This window comes from Vulpes vulpes, chromosome 5, assembly GCF_048418805.1.
Source record: "Vulpes vulpes isolate BD-2025 chromosome 5, VulVul3, whole genome shotgun sequence".
NCBI classification, from domain to species: Eukaryota; Metazoa; Chordata; class Mammalia; order Carnivora; family Canidae; genus Vulpes; species Vulpes vulpes.
In genome coordinates, this window is record NC_132784.1 from 124,423,136 (window position 1) to 124,449,636 (window position 26,501).

The 26,501-nt window shown below is 39.1% G+C and overlaps 1 long non-coding RNA gene across 1 annotated transcript in view; it reads left to right on the forward strand.

Annotated features, from left to right (window-relative positions):
• Positions 1 to 13,049, forward strand: part of LOC140599104 (uncharacterized) — a 31,915-nt gene extending 18,866 nt beyond the window's left edge. The window contains exon 3 of the long non-coding RNA XR_012001842.1: positions 9,415 to 13,049. This is a non-coding gene — a long non-coding RNA (uncharacterized lncRNA). The remainder of the gene's footprint in view (positions 1 to 9,414) is intronic.
• Positions 13,050 to 26,501: the final 13,452 nt, after the last annotated feature.

Below are 26,501 nucleotides of genomic sequence, written 5' to 3' on the forward strand. Positions count from 1 at the left end.
GAGAGCAGCCATAGGCAATACATGAGCACAGGGATGTGACTGTGTCCCAGGAGAACTGGATTCACACACAGTGGCAACTTCTCCAAGGTTTCTACTAAGTGAAAGATCTGTGAGTTAAACCAAGGACTTTCGATCCCTCCAAACATTGATTCTTCCTAGCCTCACTGACCCCAATTAAAAAGCCCTTTAACTTCTAATATCTGCCTGGACAGACAGCCCTTGCCTCGCATTGTCCTCTTACATGGCCACCTGCCAGAGGCCATATAAGATCTTGGTCTGTTTGGAAAATGATGCTCAAGAGAGAGGAGAAACCCCTCTCTTCTCAATTCATCTCCTGCCCTGGAGAGGCAGGAGGCACAAATTCTATACAGATAAGTGGCTCCTCTTGTCCGGGGTAAGCCTCCCTTGCAAGTGTTCAGACCGCTTCCCGCCCTCATCGGCCTGGTCTGTGCATGGCACTTCAGTGCACATGGAAGTGATGCTGGCTATGTGCAGGTTCCAGGGGACACTGCATTCTGACTCTGAATTTATTTTCCTCCCCTGAAAACCTCCTCCAAAGATAGTAAATCATAGTTAGGGTTTAAGCCTAAACATGAAAGCCTATTAAACACATTACATAGCTGAAATATAGCACTATTCTACTGCTAGAAGCTCTGTCATGTTTAGTAAAAGTGTGGGTCTTGGACCATGAAACTCACTCTGAAAGGCATAAAAATATTTAAGAACTAAGAATCCCAAGCCTTTTGGGAAGGGAGAAAAAGAATGAAACCGGCTACCTTTCATAATTTATTTCTCTCATTCTTTATCCTCTTTTGAATTTGAGAAAATCCTGAAGGCTTAGAGGGGACTTGTTCATACCAAACAATTTATCTCTATGAATTCCTTTTTTGTGCCCTTCACATGTCACAGACACACAATAATGCCACCATTACTTGCCAGTTGCATGAACTTTGATCTCAAATGGGTCATGGGGCAGTTTCAAACAAAGCACTAAATGTGAAATGATAAGCAACTTCAATGCCTATGATATTACGAGATTTGATTTTTCACATGGTGGGCACAATGGCATATTTCTGTCTTTATTTTTCAGTTAATGACTATAATGTGGATATTGCTAGAAGCCAGGGACAGGTCTAACAATTTCACTGAAAACAGAAACTTCTCAGCATTACACAATCCAGCATAATATATCTGATTTCGTAATAGCTTAATGGACATTTCATTGCTCATTAATATTAGAGGATTTAATGAAAGAAAGGCCATTGACAGAATTGGCCTTATAATTGAAAATCTCACATTTTAAGAGTTATGAAGCTGATGACTGGGTGCTTTAAAGTTTTTATTTAAGTTCCAGTTAGTTAACATACAGTGTGATATTAGTCTCAGGTGTACAATATAGTGATTCAACACTTCCATACATCATCCAGGGCTCATCACGACAAGTGCACTCCTTAATCGCCATGACCTATTTCACACACCCCCCCCCCATGTTCCTCCTCTCTGGTGACCATTAGTTTGTTCTCTATAGTTAAGAATCTGTGTTTTGGGGGGCACCTGGATGGCTCAGTCAGTTAAGCAGCTGCTTTTGGCTCCGGTCATGAATTCAGGGTCCTGGGATCAAGCCTCCCATCAGGCTCCATGCTCAGAGGTGAGTCTGCCTCTCCCTATCCCTTCACCCCTTCCCCTGCTTGTGCTCTCTGTCTCTCTCAAACAAATAAATAAAATCTTAAAAACAAAACAACAACAACAAAAAAGAGTCTGTTTGTTGGTTTGCCTCTCTCTATCTCTTTAAAACTGGTCACTCTTAAGACCTGGTTTTCGAAGTTGTTACTGAAGCTGCGAGTATTCATGCACAGAGTCGTAATAGTTTTAAAACCTTAACTTAGCCAAATACTCTATCATTTATATAATTCATACAGGAAGCGTTAAATATCACTCATTTTATATTAAAATGTGAGGCAGGGTATTTATAATAAGACCAGTGCTGCAGCTTCAATATTAAGATACGTAAATGAATTTGGGACCTACGTCCAAAAGTGCTCAAGGCCAGGTGGTCATGCTAAGTAACCGAGCGTTACAAATGGTGACTATAGTGTTAAAGTTTCAGATTATAGCCAACTATCTCTAACCAAACCCTTAGTCCTTTTGCTAGCCCTCTATGGTCCTGATTATTCTAGAAGGTTCATGAGTTTTGTCTTATGAGAACCCACAAACCTAAGAATCCAAAAATACAGTTCTGACTCAATTTAACTCTAAGTTATATGCTCATTTTTCAGAAATGGTAGCTATGATTATTTCTAAAATATTATTGTACTTATGAATATAGTGCTTTTTGAATGATACAGATGATAGTTGGGCCTTTAAAATTATCACCATTAGGGATCCCTGGGTGGCACAGTGGTTTGGCGCCTGCCTTTGGCCCAGGGCGCGATCCTGGAGACCCGGGATCGAATCCCACGTCGGGCTCCCGGTACATGGAGCCTGCTTCTCCCTCTGCCTGTGTCTCTGCCTCTCTCTCTCTCTCTCTCTCTCTCTCTGTGTGACTATCATAAATAAATTTTAAAAAATTAAAAAAAAATTATCACCATTATTATTATTTTGCACTAGTAGGTAAAACGTGAGTAGCCAATGTGTGCAAGTGATGAGTTTCATAAGTCTTAAAGTTAGATTTATCAGTTACTAGATTTTGTTAATTGCCTTTCTTTTATTAAATTCTTTTTAATAATACTCAAAATGATTTATGACATTGTTCTTCCTTATGGTAAAACTCCTACTTCAGCTCACCAAAATACTGCCTGCAAAATAGATTTACAACTTTTAAAATTCTTGTAATCACTCTAGATAGATTTTATCTGGAGTGTTTCTGAAATATTGGTGATCACAAAAACCTTCCATTTTATAACAGTTCCTAGCTTATTTTAAGGTACACACAATGTGAACCACTAGCAGCTTGCCTTTTCAGTAAAGGTAGAAGTCACGTCAAAGGAATTAAACAATTTGTAACATTCCCTCGGTTCAGTAGGATTACTTTTAAATCTTAAGGGCATTATAGGCTGAGAAAGCTGGCAAAAAGGACTAGATTTTGTGCTTTTATAAATGCATGGTCCTCAGGTATTTCACTGAAATACCTTCAGAGTTAAAATATCCATATGCTTGAGGTTGGCCATCAGCTGTGTTACTTGCAGTATAAGGATTGAGTATAAGGATTTTCTAACTAATGAAAATGAAGTCTAGCCACCCTGCTTTATTTTGCAGCAGCCTCTCTAGTGGATAAACCATGGTTCTTCCAAGAGTCATCTAAAGTGCTTAAGAGAAGATTTTCTCCAAAGATGTGCAGTTCAGGTTCCACATGAGGAGAGCTCAGAAATGCTTCCCCATCAGAAGGCCCAGGGGCCAGGCACCCCCCTGGGAGGATGACACAGACTCTGTGTAAGGGATCCAGGCTCTCTGACCTCAGTGGAAAAGCGGATCCCTATCCAGGGGGACGGAGGCGGAGGAGTTATTGAGGGCAAGCAGCTTTGCTTGCTGATTCGAAGCCTAACTTTGTATGTCAACAAGCACTTTCTGGGCCCTCAGGAATGGGTGTCGACCCTGACAGCCCTTCTGGCTGCCTCTGTTAATCATTGAACTCTCTTTTTTCTCAATTTGAGAATGAGTCATGGCTTTAACTCTAGGGCAGCCTGATAAAGGTCCTGCATCAATGGCCTGCTCTAGGATTTCCAGGTCAAAGGAAAAGGAAAAAAGAGGAAAATGATAACTGCCAACTTAAGAGAGGCCCATGACAAGTGTTTGTGTTGAAAAATAATGTCGACCTCAACATGACCTTCAGTACAACAGTGCTCCCTGCTCAAAGATAACTAAGCCTAGACTAAGATACCACATCTGAAAGTAGCACGCAGCTTCTTTTGCCCACGACATTTTGAGTTTGGGTAATACTTGGTATAAATGGCTAATCTTGATTGGGACGTCTATTGTCCTGATCTACATATAAAGCAACTGGTTCACTGAGGTTCGAAGTGAACAGGTATGACTGATTCTCCAAGAGAGAAAATCATACCTAAACATGAAAATAGTATATGGTATAGTGACTGCATCACTCAACACTTACTATTGATATAATTGGATACGATTTTGTTGTCTTGCCGATTTTTATTTTACGACTGTCATTTTAGGTATCCAATTGCCTGTGTTCTTTAGAGAGCCTGAAGCCAAAATGAGGGAGTGGGTTTTTTTCCCCTTTGGCCAAATTAAATATAAACAAGGAAATCTGAACTTAGAGAAGAAGAAAATCACATTTCAAAAATTCAATAACCAGAGTAATTTTCCTAATTATCCTGCCAGATGAAATTTTAAGACTTCCAATGACAGCAGAATATGTAAATTAGGTCAGTGTGTGGTTTTATGGTCAAATAATATTGTTTGACCTAATTACGGAATTAAAAAATATATATAAGATATCTGAAATTATGATGTACTGCATGTTCGCTAACTGAATTTAAATGTGCATGTATATATATTATATATATTATATATATAAATATGCAAATATTTACATATATATATATAAAATGAAGTTCAGGAATCGAGGAGGTCCTGAGATCACAACTTACTATATACCAAGCACACCCTATCTGCTGTCTCAAATTCCAGTGAGCAGTCCATTGCTGCTGAAATTTATTTTCTAAATTGCTTATTATCGAATGATAAACTATTAAATAGGGTCAGAGAAATAAACACAGTAATCGTTTAGTAGATGACTCAGCAGTCTAGCTGCCCAATTTTAGTAGGTTCCAAGCCGCAGATTTCACATTATCCTAACATTCTATAATTGAGAAAACGCTTGCCTGCTCAAGTAATCATTCTATTTTATCCTCAGAATAAACCCAGAAGGTTGGTATCCCCACTCCATTCTATAGACGCAAATGGCGAAGCTCGGTGAGTTTAAGAGCATTCAGTGGAGAGCCCTTCATTCCAACAGTTATTGGTAGAATGCCTACAACTTGCCGGGCACAGCTAGTTAACACAGTCAGACCAGAATCCAATAAGTACATCTATTGTCAGAAACATGTTTGCAGTATTTTCCTCAACACAGAGAAGCAGGGCAGCTTCCAGTCTATTCAAGCTGCCACGTGAGTTGACATCTCTTTGCCATCCCAGCACTGTGGCAAGCAACCTCTGACAATCTGAGAGCTAGAAAGGAATGGCTTTATCTAGCCTCTGAAGTACTAATTATAGGCTAAATTATGAGGTGGAGCTGTGTCCCCTTTATACCACAGGGCCCTTCTCTGGACTTGGTCTCCTCTCTGTCTATGTCCCACCCTTTCTATTTCAATGAACTCTTATTTGAAAAGCAATCTTTTAAAAAGTAGGTTCTGGGGCACCTGTGTGCCTCAGTCAGTTAAGTGTCTACCTTTGGCTCAGGTCATGGATCCCAGGGTTCTGGGATTGAGCTCCATTTGAGTTCGGTGCTCAGCAGGGAGCCTGCTTCTCCCTCTGCCTCTGCCCCTCCTTGCTGATCCTTCTGCTTGGACTCTCTCACTCTGTCAAATAAATAAATAAAATTGAAAAAAAAAAAGTAGGTTCTTTAAGGGGGGGGGAAGGCTGATCAAGAAAAAGAAAGCAAAATACATATATTTTTTTAAAGAAAAGTTTAATCACAGATATGGAAGACACTATAGAAATTGTGGGGGAAATCTCTGCAACCCAAGGCAATAAAATTGAACATTAATTTCACTGAGAGTAATTTTTCAGCAATATATAAATTATCAAAATTAACCTAAGAAAAGAATGAAAATCTTTACAGGCCAGTAATCATAAAAGATAATTAAAGATGTACCTTTAACAAAATCTACAGACTGAGATGGTTACAGACATAGTCTTAAAAAGTGATGATTCATGTCATTTAACACACTTGAGCTCATAGAAAAATGCAGTAATCTCCATTTTATCCAGCTAGCCAACACCTTATTAACAAAACCCAAAAGATAGTACAAACAAGAAACTTATAAATCAGTTTTGTTTATGAACATAGATACCAAATTCTAAGTCAAATATTATCCATCTAATCTAGCAATAAATATAAAGAGAAACAATTTGAGTTTATTCTAGATAGGCAAGGATAATTCACTATAAATAATCTTTCCAGATCATTCATTATACCAACAAATTGAGTGTGAAAATGAATAGTTATAATTATAACGATAGTATACTAAGACAAGATTTATCAGAATTCACCATCCATTCCTAATTTTAAAATCCTCCAAATAAAATAGAAGGGAAAGGAAAATGTGATAGAGACTGTTTGTCACAATCCAAGAGCCAACATCAAGCTAAGCAGTGAAATTAAAGCCATTTTCCTATTAAAATCAGAAAAATCAAAAACAATGCAGCATATCCACATTGGCATTATTATTCATGTTAGAGCTAATATATTAGATAAGAAAAAATTCATATAATAATGGAAAATAAAAGACAAAATTATTCTTTTTGTAGGATATGATTATAGACATAGAAACTCAAAAAACCCTATTTTAATAAATTAATAGCATAAAAATTAGCATTAATACACTGGGTGCTCTTCTACATGTTTATGTCTACTAACTCATTTACTCCTCATCCCATCCTATGAATTAGGTATAATCTCTTCTCCATATTTAAGATGATGAATCTATAGCCCCAAATCAAACAATCAATAAATAAGAAATTCAGAACTTGAGCTCAGAGTGTCTAGTTCCAGAAACTGAGCACAACTTAAACTGCTTCTTGCATCATTGACTAGGAAACACATTTGCAACGTGTACTATCAACAATTATACCAGCAATATATAATGAATTCTAAAAATTAATAATTACAACTCAATGGAAACACTGCCAAAGGATATGAATGGTTAATTCACAAAACAGTAAATTCAACAGGCCAATAATCATAAAAAATGTTCAACCTACCAGACAATACCAGACAAATAAGTAAAAGCAGTTGGCAAATTACAAAGAATGATAAAAACCAAGTGCCGTCTCTCCCTCTGCCTGTGTCTCTGCCTCTCTCTCTCTCTCTGTCTCTGTGTCTCTCATGAATTAATAAATAAAATCTTAAAATAAACAAAAACCAAGTGCTGTCAAGGATGTTGGAAAACAGTTATAGTCATATGTTCCTGTTGGGAGTTTGAGGACAAATTGCCATACTTTTAAAATCTAGTCAAAATGCTGAAAATGTAATATATACATATTCTCTTATCCACAAATTTCACTTTTAGGAATCTCTCTTATCAAAATAAACACATGAGAATATAGAACTACTGCATAGGATAGTTATTACAACATTGCTGTAGTTTGCAATTAGTTATAATATATCCATTGTAAGCAATATCGTGTAGATTTTAGAAAGAAAAAATAAGATTTAAAATCTTGAAAAGACTGTTACCTTTCAAATATGTGAATTGTCCCACTTGAAAAAAAATGAATCTAAAACTGAATACCCAACGGGGTGCCTGGCTGGCTCAGTCAGTGGAGCATGCAACTCTTGATCTCCGGGTGGTGAGTTCAAGCCCCGTGTTGGGGGTAGAAATTACTTTAAAACAAAACAAAAAAATAGCTACCTGAAAATGCAGAGAAAATTTCTAGGAGATTCAAAAGTGGATAATTTGAACATGGTACAGGCAGAAACGTTTTCTCTTTACACTCTTTTGAACAGTTTGAATTTGTTTTTTGAGCAATGAACATGTAATTATTTTTAAAAATCTGATAAACTAGGGGCACCTGGGCGACTCAGTCAGTTGAGCATCCAATTCTTGATTTCGGCTCAGGTCGTGATCTCAGGGTCTTGAGATCGAGCCCAAAACCAACTCCCTACTCAGCAGGCAGTCTGCTTCTCTCCCTCTCGATCTTCCCCTACCCCTGCTCACACATGCTCCCTCTTGCGCTCTCAAATAAATAAATAATCTAAAAAAAATTTTTTTCCCATTTTTGAAAAATCTGATAAACTAATTCCAATGCTTGACAATAGCTTAATGTTACTCTTCAAGGGATATTTAAGTTTTAATGGGTAACCCTGGACTTTTTATCTGGGAAGAATAAGTCCATTTCGAATATACCATCAGTGCCAGTAAGAGAGACTCCCTACATCATACCATATGGTATGATTGACTTGGTGAACCTACTCAGACCTTTTTAAAAATATTTCCTGTCTCACGTGTAGAACTTCAGTTCTTGAATTTAAAAGCTTTGAACTTGTCAGGGTTTCAAGGAAGCTCGGGGGGTACATTTAGCATTGGGGTAATAATCCATGAAATGTGGAGGGGAGAGGTTGGCCAACACAGCATACACACCTATTAACGCTCTTCATACTACCCACCCACCACAAGCCATTTTGGTATCAGGGTGTTTCACACATCAGAAAGAACCAGAAACCTCTGCGTGTCAAAATTATTTTTTGTTTACATGTCTCAAGGAAACCTGAAGTTAGTGATTGCATTTCACAAGGACACTGGGAAAAACCATTTGTAGCTATCTAACTTTATGCTATCAGCAGAAGGTAGACATTGATCACACAAAGAACAGATGGCAGTACTGAGAAAATAAGCATTCTGCTATTATTCCTGGGTAAATCCAGTGGGTAGAGATTACAATAATCAATAAAAAAAGAAATGAACCACTTACATAAGTCATGTTGTAATAACTGAACTGATTGGATATGGGAAAGCACAAAGAAACACTTAAAAGTTATTATTTGAAAGTCTTCAACTTCAATTTTTCTCTGTATTGTCTTAATAAATCACACATCAAATAAATACTGTTGAAGGGGAAAAATTAAATGAAATGGGTGTTGAATGTCAGGCTGAGTAGGAAATTTTAATTGCAGAATAATGGAGATAGATGGATATAGATGACACTTTTAAATAAAGTTATCACTTCCTTTCTCCTGTCTCAGCTCCTAACACAAAGTGATAATTGCTTTAAAAGCAAAATAGTTCTGGATACACACTGATAGGTATTTTTTTTCCCAAGGACTATAAGTAGCAAATTTCAACACCCAATGAATCATGTTATTTCTCATCTCACTTAACAAATTCTAATAGGCAGCTAAAAGTCTCTTACAGGGTATTCATTTATCTCAGTACAAAATGTTTGAGGTTGAGGTCTGGCCCAGAAAATGGAGCAGAAAGATTAGGAAAGGGAAATTACATAACTGTCATCACAAGTAAGATTCTGTTCTGCTGGATCTGAATCATACCATTTTCACCACCAATGCCTATATTTCCTTCTCAAGAAAAAAAATAAAGAAATAATAAAAAAATTTAGAAATCTCAATAAAATATAGATAAACACTGAGTCTCCTAAATGAACTCATTGTGAGAGAGTTAAAAGAAAATGGGGAAAATATACTACATAAGGGTTTCTTTTTTGTTTTTTTTACAGAAATGGAACAAACACTTGCAACATTCACAGAAGAGACAGAAGATAATTGTGGTCAATTATATTATACTCCTACTCCTGAGAAAATATCTCACGGTCCAGGAAATGAGATCTGAGATCCTTCCTGGATGTGGTAATATGTCCCAGTGAGCCTTATTGTCTATTAAATGCCCTGCTCTCACACGGTCTAAGAGTAGATATGCACTTTTATTGATTTTTATGTACCACACCTTTTGTTCCAAAACAGATTTTAAGATAGCTTAAAAGGACACATAATGGGCAACACGACCTCATAAATTAAAAGTATGAGCAAAGGAGGAAGGAAAATTTGGATAGGAGCATAAATGGATCAAAAAATATGGCCAAAGAAGGCATATTATGATAACCTCACTCCTGCTGTTCATGGGCCACAGATTTGGTGCTAAGCTCTCTAGTAGTGGCTGCGAAGAAGGAGACATCGAATTCAAGCATATCCTTGCAAATGGAAAATAATCCTGGGACGCCTGGGTTGGCTTAGTGGTTGAGCATCTGCCTTTGGCTCAGGTCATGATCCCGGGGTCCTGGGATCGAGTTCTGCATCAGGTTCCCTGCAGGGAGCCTGCTTCCCCCTCTGCCTGTGTCTCTGCCTCTCTCTCTGTGTCTCTCATCAATAATAAATAAAAATCTTTAAAAACAAACAAGAAAAACACAAAGGGAAAACAACCTGATGAAGTTTCAGCATTGGCTTCAATTATTCTATTTGTAGTAAGAATAAAAATATAGCAATAGAATAGATCTAACTCATAGAGTGTTCACTATAATTTCGGGTAATCCTCTGAACACATTAACATTTAAATCATTTAATTCTCATAAAAATGAATGAAGTAGGTGGTACTATTATTCCTTTTTTATAGATCAGGAAACCAAGGAACAAAGGAACCAAGGAACAAAGAGGTTAGGCATACTGCCCAGGATGGTGCACCTAGTAAGGGAAAAAGTAACATACTACTAATTGTGTACTTTGATTTAAGTACAAGTATAATCTTCCTGTGCTGATGGCTTTTATATATTCACCTATAAGAAACAAGTTGCCTAAATATAAACAAAGCTATAAAAACAAACCAGCTAATAAATGATCCTGTTTGAAACTAAATGCTGCCTGCAACATTAACGTGGAAGCATGTGTAATGATGAAAGTTCATTTAAGTTTGGAGTGCTATACTTTGATGACTCAATTTTCTTTCTATTTTTCTCTAATTAGACTACTGAGAAGCCTAGTTCGTATGGCCTGTTGTGATACCGTTTGGCCTTCCTTTGGTGAGAAGACATTCTCAATATATCAAGCACACCAGTGGTTTTTTTTTCTCATCAGCTGGCAGCAGTTCAAGAAATAACACTTGACATCAACTCTATTGGAAGCACAAACAGAGACTTAGGCAGTGAAACTATGGAGCGGTTTTCAATTATAAGATAAAAAATGATCCAAACTATGCTTATACTAATTTGTTTGCTAGAATGTCATTTGAATTAAAACACAAAATTTAAGCATTCTTGTGAATAACTCTCAAGTCCCCTCTCTTGGGAAATACTTTTTTGAAGAAACATACTTGATAATGTTCTTAATTTAAAAAATTAATTGCTCCAAGTATTATTAATCTTCATGCTAAAAGACAGTTATTTCTCATGGGGGACAATATAGAGTATAATGTGGAATTAAATTAATAATGGTTTGGGCATCTCCATCAGAAAAGACAAGATCTCGAAAATATAGTGATGACATCGCATAAATGGCTAACTCAGTAAATGATGATCTGGTTGGATTTGGGGGCATATTTTTAAGAGGAGGGAAGTCAAGCTTTGGGGAAAGAAGTCTGTAGCAATGAACTTAGAGGTGTTGAATACTTCGTCGACCATGTGTTGCTGATTGAATATGGATCTGTGGACTTCAACATCAAGAAGCTCTGGTATAGAAAGCAAAAAAACCCAATAAGAAACAACCTGAATGGACACATTCCATTTCTATTCACAGACAGACCAAGAGAATATTCCTTAGAAGTATGCCATCCAAGAATACATATTTATATGGTGTCCTTAAACTCAGAAATCAGCAAGATCTTAAAGATGCATTATTATTTCATTTGTTTCCACCTTTCATACTCTTAGTAGGATGCTTTCAAAGCATGGTTGTCAGTAGTAATAAGGGTAGAGGATTCCTCATTTACATTATCAGAGAGCAAATACATTTCTCCCGCAATTATGGAATCAGATTCCTTCCTTTCAGTCAGACCCAAGAGAATGCCATGAGCTGGTTGTTTATGTAAAGTGACATAACCAATCACCACGATTGCTTTCAACTAGTTAAAGCTTATCCAGAAGTCGGTGTTGGGATCATCTTTCCTTAAGTCACATGGGATGCATTTTGTGGATGCCTCTATAAAACCAGGGTTCCACTGTGAAGGGGTAAATAGAGATAGGTTGCTGGGTAGACAATGAACAGATACCCTAGACACAAAATTTTTTCCTGAGAAGGCCAAGGGAAAATATTTTGTATTATCCCTGGTATATTTCGGATGGGCTATAGGGGGCAGTAGTGGCTCAGTACTCAGTGAATTTCCACCGTGTAGTGAGGGACACTTCTCTGGAGAGGTATTTTCCTTTAAGGGTCAAATATCATTTGCTATCACTAAATCATACCAGAAATAACTGGTATTTTCATCAATTAAAATCACAGCTGCTTAGAGTGGAAAGCACCGACATATTGACTGGTTCTTTTTTTATCGGTATCTCATTATAGGGCCTTTCTGTACCTTTGACTTAACACGCAGAATGATCTGAGTTAGCAAGAACAGTTTATGCATTCAATTGACATATTTTCCCCATCAACCATTTGCCTGCTCTATGCTACAGAGTGAGTAAACAAGCAAAAGATACTTCTCTGTATTTATTCAATACAAAGGAGCACGGTTAACATTAAACTCAAATGCTCCAGATGTTCAAAAAATAAGCTAATAAACATGCCAAGTTCTGATTTAATCAGAAAGACCTCTTTCACTTAGACTCCGAGCTGGAGATAAATAAAAAGGAAGACAGAGAGGAAAGGTATTCCAGGTAAACAGGCTCCGGTGGACAAAGAAAAGTCTAAGCAGGGTGGTAATAATCTGGAAAGACAGTCGTGGATGGGAGGACAGAAGAGAGGACCATGGGACTAGTTCACTGTTAACTCAGGGTGGAGCTACTGGGTAGTGAGAAGCCTTGCAAAGGAGATAGGAAGGAAGCTAACATTTGCTGGTTGTCGCAAATGTGTCAGATGCTGAATGTATTTCATTTATTCAATCATCACAAGAACCTAGCACAGTGAGTTTTATCATTATCACCCACTGTTATGGATGAGAAATCTGAGAATCAAAGAAATTAATTGTCCAAATCACAGGTAGTAATTGGCAGAAGAATTTGAAGCCAAATCCTGAGCTTTCCTCCACTGTCTGATGTCTCCCGTTGGAGGAGAGAATGATATAACAAGAATCATAGCATTCACAATTGACCACAAGCTGTCGGAGGAAGATTTGAGCGAGGGCATTCCAGCAATCTAAAGAAGGTGATGACTGCATAACTCTGTGAACATAATAAAAACCATTTAATTGTAAAAAAAAAAAAAAAAAGGAGGTGGTGGCTGGTCGGAAAGAGCTTGTGAGAAATGCTTAATTATGGAGATCGAGATGAGATAAGGTACCGGTTATTCCTACCAGTTAACTATGTGAGGCAAAGGATACTAAGGTAACCCCAGGTTCTGTGCTTGGCTCATTGGTCAAATCATTCTGCTCCAACCAAAATATAGAGGACAAAATGTCAAGAGTTGATTGTCATTGCCGTCAAGGATAGTGACTGGGCCAAGTGACATTTGGGAGATATTTTTGTATGTAGCCGCATGGGTAATATTCCAGCGATTTCTCTCACTTGGAACAGAGCTAAATTTCAAATCTTCTTAAAATGTACTTAGTACTCAACCCAGTTGGAATTTGTTCTAATTTGGAAAAGGAATGAGTTAAATTTCTCTTTTTTCTTTTACAGATTAGTGACATAAAAAAGATATTTTAAGATCTAAATTCTCTTCCCCTAAACTTTAGAGTCAAAACAGAGTATTACTTAAGGTCAATTGACAAAGCAAACAAAGTAATGTGAATATTCACATTAGAATAGAATTCATGGTAGTACTCCATGAAATAGAAGCTCCCCTCTGTCAATTTTTAATACATATTCCTCTCACCTTCTAAAAGTCCTATCTGCTTGAGAGTGCCTATGTTACAAATGAGGGGGGTTCACAGGTTTGTTTTCCTCAACACGAAATTTCAGGGCAGAGAAGAAAACTTCTTTAGTGATTTAGGTTCATGGTAAATGCTTGTTGACTGATAGGATGTTCATTAAATGCAAATCGAACATTTTATATTAGTATTGTTGGAAAGGAAAGCGCTCCTGGTTCCTTGGCTTTCTGGCTGCACAACTTCAAGTTCTTCAGCATTCTGAACATTATTTTTTTTTTCATTCTCAACATTATAAACGATGCCTACTGCATAGCATTCTGTGCAAACATAGCAATGTATGCAAAAGCACCATATAATTTATTTTACTGAATAAATGAAGTTACAACTGGGCAAATATTTTAGACAGCATGTTGTGCATCACCTTAGCCATGCCAACAAGGCAAGCCTTGATAATTCACTCTGAGGATTTGATAGTAAGAGACCTTCTCTCTTAACATATTCTATACTCCAACTGCCTTATAAATTCAGACTGAAAACTCTCAAAAGATTCCTTCTTTCTACTGAAATGAAGTTTAATAATAATAAAAAATGGGGAAAAAAGACCTGAGAAACTAATACATGCTTCCAGAATATCAGAGTTGTTTTTTTTTTCCCCACTTCCCCTTATCTGTTGACATTCCCTGGAGCACAGAAGTGGACTATTTCTTTAGATTTTTGCAGTACATCTACTCTGTACATTTCAAGTCAATGATCATATAACTCCCAAATGACTGAAGTAAGTTTTGGACTAAAAACAAATGTCAGTGTTAAGAGTATGAGAAATAAAAAAGGACTCCACCGGGGAAAGACTGGAGGACACAAAGTAAGAGAATGATGGGGGAGGCTAAAAACTATGGTTTCAGTCTCCGCTTGGAGGTTGGGAGAGAACAGGAAAAATCAGAAAGGCCATAACTCTGGAGAATCCAGCAACAGTCCCTGTAATGAATTCTAAAAACTTGATTCCCCTCAGACACATGCACTTTGTCCAACCACCATTCCTTTCAGGTGTCATGCAAAAAAATAAAGCATTTTTTAATTTTTATTTTTTTAAAGATTTTATTGATTTATTTATTCATGAGAGACAGAGAGAGAGAGAGAGGCAGAGACACAGGCAGAGAGAGAAGCAGGCTCCATCCAGGGAGCCCGACATGGGACTCCATCCCAGGACCCCAGGATCAGGACCTGAACCAAAGTAGACGCTCAACCACTGTCACCCAGGTGTCCCCACAAAAAGCATTTTTAGACATTGTCTGTGAGAGCTACTAGGGTGCTGGGGAACAGAGAATAAATATAGAATTAACTTAAAGGCCAACGCTGTTTGCGTGTAAGTCTGGCACAAAATCCCTACCTGCAACCTTACCCTGAATCCTTACCATGGACCTGGCAAAAAAAAAAAGAATATAAAAGGGAGGAGGCAGAGTTGGAAACCTCTGGCTGTCACGGTTCTGCCTGAAACTGGTCGCTTTTCTACCGTTTTCAAAGGAAACGGGCGACAAACCAGTCATTAAAACAATCAAGCTTAATGCAGAGGAGATTTTTAATAAATATTTTTAATAAAAAATGTCTTCGGGATTTTTATTAAAAACCTAGAGATTTATTAAATATTAGAATGGTTTTCTGCAGACTTATTATTGGACATGAAAGCCTTTTACCTAAAGGCTCCCTCCGCTCTCCATCCCTACCTGGAGGGTGGTTATTCCGCTCTCAGTTCTCTAGGTAAGGAAAAATCACAGCGTAGCTGTTCACAGCTCGAGGCCTATGGTCACACAGTTGTAGGTCTGAATCTGATGCAACTCCCTACTGGCTGGGAGGTGTTCAGGAAGTGACTCCATCACTCCGTGCCTCAGTTTCCTCAAGCGAAAGTAGATATAACGACAGTCTTGCCCTTATAGAATTGTCAAGAGTGTCATTAAGCTCTGTACCTGACATGTAGATACAAAAAATGGGACCTATTAATATTAAACATGCTCCCTGTTGGGGCACCTGGGTGGCTCAGTGGTTGAGCATCTGCCTTTGGCTCAGGTTGTGATCCTGGGGTCCTGGGATCGAGTCCCACATCAGGCTCACCATAAGGAGCCTGCTTCTCCCTCTGCCTATGTCTCTGCCTCACTCTGTGTCTCTCATGAATAAATAAATAAATAAAATCTTTAAAAACCATGCTCCCTGTTAACAGAGTAGGATATCAAGGGGCTGCTAGCTCAGGAAAAGATGGTTGGCCCTGAGAGGTGAACCAGGGTGTAGGTCACAAAGACGTCTCATGAGCGCCCCCTTCCCCAGGAGTTACTGGATGGCTTGGGTCTGTTATTGGAAGGAAACCTGGGAAGGGACAGCCCCACGGGCTCCCAAGATGGGCAGAGAGGACGCAGTCTGCCCATAGCTGCACCTCCTTGCATGGATACTTGTGTGAGCAATAGATTGTTTCAAATTTTTACTTCCCACTTCTAAAGTTCCTAAAGGACTGCTTGCAAGTGAGCTTACGACCTCAGGGCCAGCCCTTGCCTTCAGGGGTTTGAGAGAATGGAGTGTTGGACTTTGGGGTTTAGAACATTAAAGGGATTGTACATCTCTTTCCTTGTGCAGCCTCCAGGCTGAGGATCATCTTTCATTTTATAAAGTTTTCATTTTTCAGGGTCCCTTGGTACTTCAGATTCATTTTACATCTGAGTTTTATAGCTGTTATTTACATTTATATGTTTTTTGTCTACATTTATCTCCTCTCTGTTTTCCTTCTGTGCTCTCTTTTGGGGTATTGTTTTTAGGGGACATGCTTTGGGTTAGAAGCCAGCTCATACACACCAATGACAAGAATGTCCACCATGAGTTTTTGAAATTGATGGATAATATATCAGTAGACTACTTTTTAAAAGTCTTTTAAAAGACTACTTTGACAATTATTTTTAAAAGTCAAGGATACAGGTTAGCAGCATGTTCTTTAGGGATCTATTTCAACACATATGATTTAAGAAATGACAATATGTGGGATGTTTTTAAAACCTTTTATCAGAGGCTTTCTGAATAAGATTTTATTGCAGTGAGCCCACAGATCCAACTTATGTTGAAAACAGAGGTTCCAAGAAGCTAACAGAATTACCCAAGATCACTTAATAAACTGTAGCCAATCCAAACATGGAGTCCAGGACCCTTCACCAGCGCAGGTTTCTTTACCCACATCAGAATGACTGAAAAGCTTTTCAGACATGGAGGTTTTCTCATCCCTATGCTGCAAGAATGCACTTCAGGAATATGGGAAATGGCTTAGGAATATTCATTTTTATATATATTTATATGTGCTATTTGTAATAACCCTGAGGCTGGTGGTCCATGGGCCATACTTCAAAAGCTGTATCTTTAAATTCAGTTCAGAGCTCTAAGACAGAGTCTCAAATTTTTGGTTTCTAGAACCACATAAACCTTTAAAAAATATTGAAAATCCCACAAAGCTTTAGTTTTTGTAGTCATATCTATTATATGTAGTGTATTAGAAGTATGAATGGAGGTATTTAGATATTTACTTACAGATTCATTTAAAAATAGTAAAGAGATAAAAAAGGATATTTACTTACAGATTCATTTAAAAATAATAAATCACGTTGACATGTTAACATAAACACTGATTGTGAAAAATGACTATATTTTCTAAAATAAAGTTGGTGCGAAGGGTAGCATAGTTCCATATTTTTGCAAATATCTTTAATGACTGGCTTGATAGAAGACAGTTGGATTCTCACATCTGCTTCTGCATTCATTCTGTCGCAAAATGTTGCTTTGGGTTGAAGTACATAAGGAAAATTGGGCCAGATGCAGATACTTAAGTTGGAAAAAGAGGGACTATTTTAATAACCTTCTTATGTACTTGTGAACATTTTTTGATACTACAGCAAAACTCAACAGGTAGACATTTCTGAAAGGTTATCTGCAATGTGGAATCTAAAACCATATTAACAAAGTTTTCGTGTTCTATCGCATTGAGACCCACTGGTCTCACTTATATATTAACTATCCTTTTTATCTGTTCCTGATTTAACATCATATGTTAGTCATTTAGAAAATATCATTTCACTGAATTATGCAGACCTTCCAAATTCTGGCATATTTCACTATACAATATTTTTAAAAAATCACACTTGTTAATATCACCACCCATGTTGTCAGAAAAAATCATTACGTTTTGAGACACTGTTAAGCTCCTGGTGGCAGATACAATCTTTCCAAAGTCTTAATTTTCACCTGAAAGCTCATATTTATCACTGGCAACAAATATCTAAAGTTAGAACCAAGGCTTGCTTGGTTCATTTTTGCAAAGTCTAAAAAGCCATATTGTATATGTCCGTTGTTCTTCAAATTAGTGTTTCATAAAATAAGTGGCTAGTTCAGCTCACAAGTCAATTGCACTATTGCTCTCCCTTACACTTTGGTCCCTATGAGCACTTACCATTTTGTCACACAGATTAAAAAAACATGTTCTCAAGAGATTGAGATTTCACAAAATTAATAATTTTCCCTGCTTTATCAGGGACATTCTTAACTGAAACTAGAACTTGTTTTTTTTTTTTTTTTTTTTTTTTGTTAACTGCAAGAGCATAATGGTGAAGAACAACTAGTACAATGTGGTACCATTCCTTGATTTGGGGTAAGTCACCAACCCCCTGCTTTTATACTCTCAAGGCAACATCAATGCTGCAAAAAAAAAGTCAAATAATGTCTTAGTGTTTTTACAAACTAGTTTTGACCTCGCAGACCTTCTGTTAAGGTCTTTAGCACTCCCAGGGTCTACGGACCACACTTTGAGAACCACTGCTCTAAAAAAATAAAACACAGTTTGTCATTGTTCTAATATATTCCAGCCCGGAAAATAACACAAACTATTTCGCAGGTTGTCCTCATTTTTATTTCATCTCCACCAGAGGTAACACACGAGTACAATTAATTAACCCGTCGTTCCCATTAAACCAACTAAAACTATCATGTGTTCTTGTAAAGCTGGCAAGCTGAGAATTATGCAATTTGGGATAAAATCTCATTACTGTTTAGAGAATGGGGATAACTAACCCAGGCATCAAATGATGGTTACACTGAATGGAGAATCCACTCACTCTAAGTTTCACTCTTGGCTCCACACACAGTAAAGGATTAAAAAGAGTTTAGGTGAAGTTTAGGTCACTGTGGCTCTTGAGGCTGTTTCATCACAAAGGAAAATATATTCCCTTGCTAGGCACCACTGTATACCATAAGCAACACAGAGAAAAGTCTTCATCCATGGGCATAAGTGTTTTGAATGGTGGAGGTTGAGGGAGTTGCTATTGAAAAGATAATAATGTGATGGGGGAGATGATAAATTTCTTTTTGCCCCTTAGGTGTTCTTCTGCCAATGACTGGATGTTACCCTTGCATGGCTTCCTCCCTTCAGGCACAAAGATGGAAAGGTACTTCAAATTCAGAGTAAAATTTGAATAGGTTAGACATCTGCCTTCCAGCTATGGCTCTCTACACAGCCCAAACTGCTAAGAGCCTTGGAGCCCCTTCCAACTTATTGTAACCAGTCAACTTTATTATTTTTTTTCATTTTTTAAAATAAATTTATTTTTATGGGTGTTCAATTTGCCAACATATAGAATAACACCCAGTGCTCATCCCCTCAAGTGCCCCCCTCAATGCCCATCACCTAGTCACCCCCACCCACCTCCCCTTCCACCACCCCTAGTTCATTTCCTAGAGTTAGGAATCTCTCATGTCTGTCTCCCTTTCTGATATTTCCCACTCATTTTTTCTCCTTTCCCCTTTATTCCCTGTCACTATTTTTTATATTCCCCAAATGAATGAGACCATATAACGTTTGTCCTTCTCCGATTGACTTATTTCACTCAGCATGATACCCTCCAGTTCCATCCACGTCGAAGCAAATGGTGGGTATTTGTCATTTCTAATGGCTGAGGAATATTCCATTGTATACATAAACCACATCTTCCTTATCCATTCATCTGTCACTGGACACTGAGGACCCTTCCACAGTTTGGCTATTGTGTACGTTGCTGCTATAAATATTGGGGTGCAGGTGTCCCGGCGTTTCACTGCATCTGTATCTTTGGGGTAAATCCCCAGCAGTGCAATTGCTGGGTTGTAGGGCAGGTCTATTTTTAACTCTTTGAGGAACCTCCACACAGTTTTCCAGAGTGGCTGCACCAAGATACAGTCAACAAAACTAAAAGACAACCTACAAACGGGAGAAGATTTTTTTTTTTTCATTTTTTAAAGCTTTTATTTTTAAGTAATCTCTACACTCAACATGAGGCTCAAACTCACAAGATCAAGAGTCGCATTCTCTACTGACTGAGCCATCTGGGTGCCCTGGAACTGGGACACTTAATATGTAGTTTATTTTATTTTATTAACGTGTATTTTAGAAATTGAGAGATTGTTTAATGACTTTGCAATTAGTTTTTGGTTATTGCCTTCAGTCCATGGGCCACTGGTTTGTAGAGAAGGTAAGAGCCCTGAATGTGAGTGCTTTCTCATTTCCTCATTAACCAGCTGTATGGCCCTGAGCAGGCCTCGAATGTTCCATCTCATCGGTATAATTAGGGCCTAGACTCTAGAATGCACAAAAGACTGGAGTTGTTAAGTCTCTGGAGAGTATTATATAACTTCAATCCACTTTTTGTTCATGCAAAAATAGCCATTGCTAATTTACCATTACTATAGCCAGGTGTCTCCTAAGGGTTTTGCGCGTGTGAGCTGATCATTCTCCTTATGACAGAGACGGTCCCTTAGGCCGCCACACGGGGTCCGCGGTCCTAAAATTCACCACTCGAGGCAAAATCATGCAATAGCGCGTGGAAAAGTGGGATTGGGGTACAACAGGCAAAGACTTTGCAGTCTCACATTTTCAAAAAGATAGCAACCCAATACGAGTGGCCACCGCCCGAGGTACCAGAGTGCGAGAGAGAAAAGAGAAGAAAATGAGAAAAAAAGAGAGATGGAGAGGGAAAGTAGGAAATAGGTGGAGGGGGAAGAAGGAAAATGAACAACAGGGGAGCAGTGTCTGCAGGGGAGTGGGGAGGCCGGGGGTCCTGGTCCCCCCTCCCCCAGGGCAGGGCCTTGCCCCCCACCCCCGTGTGAGTGTGAGTGTGAGTGTGAGTGTGTTCCACTGGGCCTCTGTTCAGTGGTGCCCTTTCCTGCATTCTTCCAGCGTCTCTTGCTCCCAGACAGGGCCTTGTGCTCCACTTCTTTGAATAAATTCACTTTTTTTTAACAGGCAAGGAGAGTAGAGCCAACTCTATCTCTAGTCCAGATACGGGGAATCAAAGGAGCATAAAGGTGGGACTTCTTGAAGATTAGTTCAAAAGAGGCACAACCAGTACTTGCACAAGGGCTATTGGCACCCAGGGCCACGCGCTCAGTCCCCGCGCCAGTGCTCTCCCGCCTCAGGGGAGGTGACTGCACCTGCAGCCTAAGCATTTCAGTCCCCATGTCTAGAGATCTCAAAGCAGGAAAGGAAGCAAAAACGGGATGGGAAAGAAGATGGCAGCTGACACAGGGGTGGGGGGGTGGGGGGTTTAGAGCAAGCAAGTGATCACATAACTTTGGCCACGACTAATCCACCCTACAGCGAGTGTATTCATTCCCAATACTCGGAGCTTAAGGCTGCAATGTGAGTTCTCCATGTTTCACAGTCCCGAAAGCATTTTCTAACATAGTCTTGTTCTCCTTTAGCCCACGGCTAAAAGAAGTGTGTGTGTTGTGCCCCTGAAAATTCTGGAAGAACATAAGAAGGACAAGCATTTTCTTTATCAGTACAGAATATTAGCATGGCAGGGAAAGGGGAGGCATTACTCAATGCACCAGGGCAGTGATATACTGAGAAGGGGTGAGGAGAGCCCAGATTTGTAACATCTGCCAATTTTGTGGAGTAAACACTCCCAGCATGGCCAATTTCAAGCTGCTAAGATTTACTACCAACTTCCAGGAGTCCTGATATTTAGCATTCAGTTCTTCCAAGCCAGTAGGAGCAGTCTCTGGCACAAGTCTGGAGGCTCCCAGACTCCCAGGGTTAATGGGAACAGGGAGGAGGCTGGACTCCCAAACAATAAGCAAACAGCTACAGTTACAGCCAAGCCATAAAAACAAAAAGATGAATCCTAACTCCACAATTTACAGATTGGTACGCTGAGGCCCAGAGAGGTTATTGAATTCCCCATGACCACCCAGTATCATTAAACCTCGTGTTTGCACTCCTGTTTCATTTAATAGTCTAAAGCAGTTCTCAAGTGTTCACTTGCATTAGAATCACCTGGAGGACTTGTTAAACCACAAGTTTGCTGATTCCTACTTCCAGAGTTCCAGATTCAATAGATCTGGGGTGGGATTCCCGAAGATTCCTCACTCCCTACGTGCACACCCTGAATAATCTCCTTTTCAGTTATGTTCAGTGAGACTAAGTATATGATAGGATTGTGCCCCTGTGATTAAGCTGTGTTACAGAGCAAAGTGAAGGGATTTTTTGTGGATATAATTAAAGTCCCTAATCACTGGCTTTGAATTAATGAAAAAGGATATTATTTTGGGTGGGCCCGATCTGATCAGTGAACCCATGAAAAGAGGGAGGAATGGAAAAGAGAGAAATACCTTCCTTCAGGGAGAACTGAGAAAGGGTCCTGGAGGAGAGAGATTTGGTTTGAGTCTCCGAAGTGAGGAAAGCCCCTCACAAGGGGCTTTAAGGACAGAGAGAGTTGCCTGAGCGAAGGCCAGAAAGTATGAAGGTCCAGAGGTCCAGAGGAATTTGGAATAGCAGGCAAGAGCAATAGGTATAGAGGGAATTGTATTTTGACATCCTAAGTTTGAGGCTTCCTGCAGTGCTTGTTTCCTGAGAGAGGTGGCGTGAAAGTGAGGAGGGAAGTCAGAGACAGCTATGCAGAAGCCAGGGTGCAAACAGTGAACATTGGTGAGATTACCAGGTGAGAGACGAAGGGTGTTGGAGAAGAACCACAGTAGAAACCCAAGCACCGGGGGCACCTGGGTGGCTCAGTGGTTTAGTGTCTGCCTTCGGCTCAGGTCATGACCCTGAGGTACTGGGATCAAGTCCCACATCAGGCTCCCTGCACGGAGCATGCTTCTCCCTCTGCCTGTGTCTCTTTCTCTCTCTGTGTTTCTCATGAATAAAAAAAAAAAAAGCCCAAGCAGTGTTTTCTTAGACGTAGGTTAAAAACAATCAATGAATCACTACACAATTAAATTCTATACTGAGTGTAAATTCTATACTGAGACCTCAAATCAGAAAATATTTCTGACCTATGGTGGGCTTTACTCGCTTCTAAATATCCAATGTATTGAAAATTAAACTAGAGTGTTTTGAAGGTTGTGTTATAACAGTGGTCCCTGGACAAAGAACCTGAGTACCTGCCTGGAAAACTCTTAGAAATGCAGGTTCTTGGATCCCGTTCTAGACTTCAAGTTTGCCAGCAATCTGTTTTTTTTTTTTAAGATTTTATTTATTTATTTGAGATAGAAAGAGAGCATGAGCAGGGAGGAGGGGTCAGTCTCCCCCCTGATTAGGGAGCCTGATACGGGGCTCAATCCCAGGACCTCGGGATCATGATCTGAGCTGAAGGCAGACGCTTAACTGACTGAGCCACCCAGGTGCCCCTGCCAGCAATCTGGTTTAATAAGCCCTCCAGGGGATTTTTGTACCACCCTGAAGTTTAAGAAGCAACAATGAAGTTAGGAAAAGAATGGTCATAATAGGCAGAGACTCTCAGTACTGGTTGAAAAGAGTCAGAGATGGATCGTCTGATTTAAGGGATGTTTGCTATCGGGTTATCAGAAAAAAATCAATCTAAATGTAAAATCAAATACAGAATCATGTTGATAAAATATCCTCAGAACAGGCATTACTTTCCCAAAAATATGTTGGCTATCTGATAATCTATCATCAAAGCCAATGTTTATAGTAGGAAGCAGTCATAATAAAAAAGACCAAGGAGGTGATTGGAAACTGTTAGTTGATCATTACCCTGTAGAGTTCTATAACTAACCAACCCCCTATTTTTCATAATAAGATGGGAGAGGAGACAAAATCACACCCCACGGAGCATGATATTTTCTCACCTCATCCTCCAGCACATCCAGCTGAAAAATAAAACCCAAGAAATTCTGAAAGCCAATTTGCCACACATAAACTGAGAACATGGCACCTTTTAATGGGTTATAATAACTGGATTGTTCCTTTGTGAATACTTGGATTAAATAATCTACTTGGAGAAACTCTTGGAAAGTTTGTTATACAGAACTTTCTATCTCTATCTCAAATAAATAAATAAAATCTAAAAAAAAAAAAAAAAAAAACAAAAAACAACCAAACAGATTGCTGGCAAACTTGAAGTCTGGAGAAGGACCCAAGAACTTGTATTTCTAAGATTTTTCAGGTTTTTTGTCAGGAGACCACTGTTATAACACAACTTGTAGAACCTCTTGGAAAGTTTGTTATAGAGAATCATCCTCAGTCTTTCTCAAATGTTGCTGCTGCTGATTATTATTATTATTATCAACATTTTGTATCAGAGAGTGCTTTTGGCTGCAAGTGAGAGAAAAGAAATCCCTAGCCCAGAACAACCCAGGCAGTAAAAAAATGTAACTAGGAACACAGAGGTAGAGCAGCTCCAAGCCCAGCACCTCAGGGTTCCAGGTCCCCCGCCCTCCTTTGCGTATTGGCTTCATCCACAGGCTGGCAGCAGGATGGCTCCAGCTGTTCCCATTATCACCCCAGGCATGACAATATCCAAAGGAAGAAGAGGGACCGGTTCTTTCTTGTAGCTCTTTTTTTGGCAGCAAGAAAATCTTTCCCAGAAACCTGCCAGCAGACTTCTGCTCTTATTGTCTAGAATTGGGTGACATGCCAGTCTTATTGACACAATTCCCGCTACATGGCCACAGCAAATCTCTGGGGATTTACATGTCAGACTCATGGACCCCCTAGCTTTCTAGGTTCCCCAAGGATATTTATCAAGTGGAGTTGGCATTGAGGCATTTTTATAAAATTATTGAATATTTTTTCCTTTTGCTGTCAGTAAAGATACAGCCAGGCACAGCAAGGATAAGTGTGCAACCATGACTAGCTCAGATGAACCCTTAGTGTGGAATAGATATTGGAGAGATAATTACTATTATCACTACAAATAACAACCTCCACTAACAGTTACTATGTGTATTTCCATTGTGCTGGGAACTATGTAAATCCTCTATAAGTGTTATATCTTTTGAAAATAAATCCAGAAGATATGTAATTTTAAGAATGTCATGTTACATGTGAGGAAACGTGGGTTGAGGTCAGTGAATCACTTCAAATTACACACCCAGTAAACGCTGAGCCAGGACCCAAGCCTAGATACCACTCTGCTGTATGGAGAGAGCACACTTAAAATTACTTGGTAAATCTGAATGTACAGTTCAAATATCAGGACTAAGCATGGCATGGACCTCAGCAAAAGGAGAATAGAAAGATAGGAGGAAAGAGGAGATACCAAGAAAGCATGCCCTTTGGTGCTTTAAATGTGTCCAACCTTTCAAGCTCTACAAACTGTATCCCAAAACATGGAAAGAGGTCGTGTCTATGACTTTGGGGATGTCATAAAGGTAAACACACACACACACACACACACACACACACACACACAAGAAAACTGGAGAGAAGCAAGTGCCTGAATTTTCAAGGAGCAAAAAAGAGAAGATTGTGAACCGAATAATAACAGCTAGCATTTATTGAGTGCTTCCTCGATGCCTGGAATTGGTCCAACGATTTTGTGATGTAGAATTATTATTCTCTGCATGTTATAGATGAAATACTGAACTCATGGGGCTTCTGAAAGGATTAAATAAGTGGTTAGATAAGTAAAGTGTTTGGAATAATTCCTGGCACATAGCAAAACCCTCCATAAATGTAAGCTGTTATTGTTACGGAGAAACCAAAGAAGTTCTCTTCTTTGTGCCTGCAGTGTGCTGTCTTTATTTAATTTATTTAATTCGTATTTATTCCATCTAGAGCTGTCATCTGCTTTCCTAACTATTTTTCATCAGCAATCGTTTGTAGCCAGAGTGTGTATCAGAGGAAAGTGCAATGTTAGTAGATTTATTTTGCAGATAAAGAAACGGGCAAACGGATTGGCCTGAGATTGTGATTTGCTTAGTTGAAGCGGCGGTAGCCCCACTAACAGTAGGACATGAGAGCTCTTAAAGTCCCCCCTCTCCCTCGCTGGTATTAAGGACACCTGAACCCAGCCGCTTGGGCAGTCTCAGGCCGGGCAGCTCAACGCCTCAGCCGAGCTGAAACTGCTGACCTGTTATTTACTAAACTATTCTCTTTTTCTTCCCTTTGTGTCTTCGGCCTTTGTCTGCAAGCAGTCATAAAAGTTTCATATAATGACAGGTAAGGGACTAGGAAAAGATGCAGGCATCTGAAATCTGACACTTGAAAGATGTACTTGTCCTGCAATATGTGTCAAACAAAGCATTTTTCTGGGCATTAAAACAATACCAGTGAAAGAACCCCAGCCCCTGCCAAGGCTAAATTATTTGGGCACAAGAGTCATTTTGCCTCACCTCATAAAAATAGGTGTGTTTGGTTCCTGGACACATTTGAATCTTTGGGATGTCAGAATAGTTCAAGAATGAAAAATGTTGTAAGTTCTGAGGTGTGAGGACGGTGGTTTTGTTTGATTGCTCAAAAAGGAACTTAGACCTTTTCTGTCGCAGGTTTTATTAGCACACATTTCCCACTAGATGGCTACAACAGCTATCTGGAGATTCATCTTATGAGGACGAGTG